The sequence below is a fragment of the Malania oleifera genome, chromosome 1 (genome assembly GCF_029873635.1).
Source record: "Malania oleifera isolate guangnan ecotype guangnan chromosome 1, ASM2987363v1, whole genome shotgun sequence".
Taxonomy (NCBI): Eukaryota; Viridiplantae; Streptophyta; class Magnoliopsida; order Santalales; family Ximeniaceae; genus Malania; species Malania oleifera.
In genome coordinates this window covers 34,351,930-34,357,929 of record NC_080417.1, presented here as the reverse complement: position 1 = coordinate 34,357,929, position 6,000 = coordinate 34,351,930, and positions in this window count along the sequence as shown.

Genomic DNA, 6,000 nt, shown 5'->3' with positions numbered 1-6,000 from the left:
TTTGATGGTCGTGCCTTGACTTGTTTAAACTGTATTTGTTTGAAAAACCATGATTTAGATTACCAAATGGGTGTGGTTTGTTTGGTTATATGAGCATGCATATGTTGTATCTTGGTGAAATAGGAACAGGGCTCCGAATTGTTCCAGGTTTGTAAATCCGGATTTTGCCGAAGAGTGCACGATACCACTAGATTGGCCAACTTTCGAGCCGAAGGGTATGCGAACACCAGATTTGCACCAGTTCAACATTGATGCTATGCCAGGTTACCGGGGGCATCGACGTTTGCCGAAGGATGTGAAATACCACCAGACTGCCGAAGTTGGTTGAAGGGTGTGAAATACCACCAGATCACTGGTTTTTACCGAAGGGTGTGAAATACCACTAGACAGTCCGGCTTCAAGCCGAAGGGTGTGACGACACTAGATTGTATTGCTTGGTTTGTGAAAATACTGGAACTGTTGTGATTGTTTTGATTATTGATCCATGCATGTTAGTGTATCATGATAACACTCAAATGCCACACACCGATATAACCTGTGTTCTTCCTTACTGAGAGGTGTCTCACCCCTGTTATATGTACATTTTTATAGGTCCTTCAAGTAATCGGAACTAGTGTCCTGGTGTTGGGAGCGTAGTGGTTGGTGTACTGAGTTTAGCGTTTGGGTAAGTGCTAAGACTGTATTTTTGTTAGGTTGCCATTTTGGGTTGTATTTGGGCACCCGATTGTACGTTTTGATAGAGCTGTGTTTGGCTCATGTATAGACTCTGGTATGGTACTGCATATGTATATATAGATGACCTTTTTCCGCTACGTATATGTTTGTGATTGGATGTGTTTAGGGTGCCTGGGGACCCCATGGGGTCGGACTCTCATCTATTGTACTGTATCTTTGGATGTTTGTATCGGATACAGGGACAGGTTAGTTACATTTTCACCCTTGGGTCCCATTTCGGGGTTCGGGGTGTGACACCAGTAGTAAGGGAGTTCGCAGATGTTTTTCCAGAAGAATTGTCTGGTTTGCCGCCTTACCGTGAGATTGAATTTATTATAGATCTATTGTCGGGGTTTGCACCGATATCTAAAGGAGCATACCGTATGGCTCCAGTCAAGTTAAAGGAATTGAAAGAACAGTTACAGGAATTGTTGGATAAAGGTTTCATCAGGCCCAGTGTATCGCCCTGTGGAGTGCTAGTTCTATTCGTGAAAAAGAAGGACGAGGCCATGAGATTGTGCATCAATTATAGGGAGATAAACAAACTAACAACCAAGAATAAATATCCTCTCCCTAGGATCGATGACTTATTTAATCAGCTCTAGGGAATTCAAGTTTACTCTAAAATTGACCTGCGGTCGGGTTATCATCAAGTGAAAATTAAAGCAGAAGATATTTCGAAGACCGTGTTTCGAACCAGATATGGGCATTACGAGTTCTTAGTGATGCCATTTGGGTTGATTAATGCACCAACAGTATTCATGGATTTAATGAATCGGGTGTTCCATCAATATTTGGACCAGTTTGTGGTTGTGTTTATTAATGATATACTGGTCTACTCAAGGAGTTTTAAGGAACACGAGCATCATTTGAGGATGGTGTTTCGGATATTGAAAGAGAGAAAATTATATGCAAAATTCAAGAAATGTGAGTTCTGTTCAAGGCAGATTACTTTTCTTGGCTATGTGATCTCTGAGATGGGTATATCAGTTGATCTGAGTAAAATAGAGGCAGTGGTGAATTGGGAAAGACCAGGCTATTATCAGCATTTCATAGATGGCTTCTCCAGATTATCAGGTCCATTAACACGACTTATGAGGAAAAATATGAAGTTTGATTGGACCGTTGATTGTGAACAGAGTTTTTAAGAGTTAAAGCGACAGTTAGTTTCAGCCCCGGTACTAGCTATTCCATTAGGGGAGGACGATTTTGTGATATATAGAGATGCGTCCCTGAAGGGACTTGGGTACGTATTGATGCAGCACGACATTGTTGTCGTGTATGCGTCTAGACAGCTTAAAGAGTATGAGAAAAATTATCTTGTCTATGATTTAGAACTAGCTGCAGTGGTGTACGCTCTCAAGATCTGGAGGCATTACCTATATAGTGGAAAGTGCGAGATTTTTACGAATCACAAGAGTCTAAAATATTTCTTCACCCAGAAAGAGTTGAATATGAGGCAAAGAAGGTGGTTAGAGCTTATTAAAGATTATAATTGCACGATTAGTTACCATCCAGGGAAGGAAAATGTAGTGGCAGATGCTCTGAGTAGGAAATCAGGGGGACCCGTACTGACAGCTATGGAGATTTAGCACTCAACTTGGCATAGAATTGATAGAGGAGAGTCCTCAAGCAGTCATTGCCAGTCTAGTGGTTCAGCCTACACTATGCGAGAAGATTAAAGCAGCTCAGGGTGATGATGCAGAGTTGGCAAAGGTGATGGCTAGGGTGCGAGATGGTTAGGGTGAGGAATTCAGCATATTAGATGACGGAGCCCTGTGGTTCCGTACTAGGCTCTGTGTTTCTACAGATATCGAGATTAGGAAAACTATATTAGAGGAGGCTCACAGATCCCTATACACCGTACATCCAGGTAGCACTAAAAAGTATCGAGATCTGCAGGAGTACTTCTAGTGGAGTGGAATGAAAAGAAGGATAGCTGAATTTGTACAACAGTGTTTGACATGCCAGCAAGTTAAAGCTGAGCACCAGAGACCAGCAGGGCAGTTACAACCATTATTTATTCCCGAGTGGAAATGGGATCACGTTTCGAAGGATTTCATTACGAAATTACCACCAACGCGACAGGGATTGAATGCGATTTGGATGGTTGTTGATCATTTGACGAAGACCGCTCATTTCATTCCGATTAAAGTCGGTTATCCCATGGATAGATTGGGAGAAATATATATTCAAGAGATAGTTCGCATCCATGGTGTGCCGGTATCCATAGTCTCTGATCAAGATCCTTTGTTTACTTTACAATTTTGGACAAGGTTTTAGAAGGCTATGGGTACACAGTTAGCATTCAGCATTACTTTCTATCCCCAGATAGATGGACAGATCGAAAGGACAATTCAGACACTATAGGATATGCTTCGTGCTTGTGTGCTTGATTTTGGAGGCAGTTAGATTCAATTTATGCCATTAGTCGAATTTGCTTATAATAATAGCTATCAGACTAGTATTAGTATGGCACCTTACAAAGCACTGTATGGTAGGAGGTGTCGATCTCCCCTTTTCTGGTATGAAGTAGGCGAAAGGCTAGTTTTAGGTTTAGAAATAATACAGCAGGCGTCTGACAAGGTCCAACTAATTAAAGAAATAATCAGTACAGCGTAGAGTCGGCAGACAAGTTACGTAGATGCTTGCCGCCGGAAACTAGAATTTGATGTGGGGGATCGGGTATTCTTGAAGATAGCTCCCATGAATGGAATTATGAGATTTGGAAAGAAGGGCAAGTTGAGCCCTAGGTATATTGGTCCTTTTGAGATACTAGAGAAAGTAGGACCAGTTGGCTACAAGCTAGCTTTGCCGCCAGTTCTGTTTAGAATACATGACGTATTTCATGTCACTATGTTAAGGAAATACATTCCTGACCCATCCCATATAATCAGTTATGCAGAGATAGAGCTTAAAGATTCACTAGCTTATGAAAAAGCGCCAATACAGATTTTAGACAAAAAGACACAGGAATTGCGCACGAAAGAGATCCATCTAGTGAAATTTTTGTGGAGGAACCATGCTGTAGAAGAAGCTTCATGGGAACTCGAGGATGAAATCAGAAGGAAATACCCACGATTATTTCAAGAGATTTAGTGGTAAACAAGTAAAGTCTAAGTAGATAGGTAATAGTAATTTTATTTTGTTAGCACAGTGGAATTGTAATGTAATATATAGGACAGGTAGTATTTTAGTTTTGGGAGAATTTTCTTTTATAGTTGTAATCTCTCAGAACTACCCATGTAACCACGTTATTCCTCCGCCATAAGTGAGGGCAGGTAATAAAATAAGTAGACCGTTTTGCCTTTAAAGGATAATGAGTTATATGAATAGTAAATTACGAGGACGAAATTTTGTAAGGAGGGGAGATTGTAATGACCTGAAGAATAATGGTATTTAAATAATAAAGAGGGAGGGAAATGGAAATAGAAACAGAATGAGGCAACAGGCTTCATCGACGACGTTGCACTTTGGATGTAATAACCTGAAAATTTAAAAGGGTTCTCATTGGATCGAAAATCCGAGGCCACCACGACACTCCTTGCGAAGTTCTCTACAAGACTGCTGGAGTTGATCGTTGGTGGATGTGGTTTGAAATTCATCCTGAATTCAGGGTAAGGTATTTTATTCAGAATATGTTTTTCCTGCAGTTATAAGAAATGTTGTATGCAGGAAAATACTGATGTTTTGTTCTGAGGATGTCATTTTCAGGGTGAGTGGAGAACCCTGTGGATGTAGGACTAGAGTTCAGTAAGGGCTTTTTAGAAACTAGGTAAGGAAAATATGCTATGCTAGGAAATTTGATTATGTTAATAGAAATTTTACAATTGCATGTATACCAATTATTATATAGTTTTAACAGAATATGAGATTATAAAGTATGTGTGGCCTGAGTAGATATTATTTGATGTAGAATTTTATATAGATTTCCCAGTATATGATGTTATACAGAACATATAAATATGGCCAGATATTCACAAATATTATACATACAGATGCATGTACATATACAATTTTATTCAAATAGTTTTACAGATGGATATATATATATATATATATATATATATATATATATATATATATATATATATATATAGACACACACACACAGACGTTTATTCAGATCAGTATATATAGTATTTACAAAATGTTATGTTTTCCTAAATGCCATAACACTCAAAGTATACAGACAGATTATAAAGATAGAAAATACAGACGGATTATACAGTTATAGCATCTAGATGCTACAGATATTACAGTATTTACAGTACAAATTATTAGTGTTATGGTTATTTTGGAAACATAATAAAAACAGTAAAAAGAGATATATATATATATAGTATCATATCCCTGTGGAAAGATTACAGACAGATACAGTTTATAGAACACGGTATCGTGGCTTATACAAAATAGAGTGCAACCATATATCTCAGATAATGTGTGGGTACCATCAAACTATGCTCGGAGAGGATGCAGCTCCCCAGATCACTAGGTTGAGGGGGCCAGTTTGACGAGGTAGCAGCTAGTCCCGAGTTTAGGAGTGGATGCAGTTTGGCCGGGCTGAGGTAGTGTAGAGTATGATGACTTACTTAGAGGGCTGACCAAAGTTAAGTCCCGTATACGGGATGCACAACCCTGTCATGAGGGGTCAAATCATGACATACAGAGTCCCAAGGAAAGAACACAGTTATGTATATGTATACAGTTTTACAACTTTTATCGTATATAGTATGATATAGCAATATGAATGATAGAAATTTCAGATGATACAAATGTTTTAAGCTACTATACATGTGTTTTACAGATTTGCCAGATCATGCAATTTTAAATACCATTATTATAGTTTTATGACTCGGTCGCCACACACTAGTAATAGCATATTTCCACTTACTGAGCGTCATCTCACCCCATTACTTTACCACTTTTCAGGTAAGCCAGCTAGGCGAGCAGATCAGGCTCGCGGATAAAGAGTTGACTTGGTTACCCTAGTTGTAGGGTAAGTTTGTGACAGAGTTTTGTATTTTTGGGGTAGATGATATTGGAGGGAGTTATTGTATATGGCTATGGTCTGAATGTACTGAATACTAATATTGTTTAGTATATATGGTTGTATGACTTGTATATCCGCTGCGTAGATATGGTTATATATATAAAAAAAAATGGTGAGAATTTTGAGTACGTTACAGGGTAGGTCTGTATACTCTGATTCTCTCTGGGTCTCGTCATCTGTCTCTGATCTCCCCTGTCACGGCCTCCTTTCCACGAGCCCCTGCTAAAACCAGC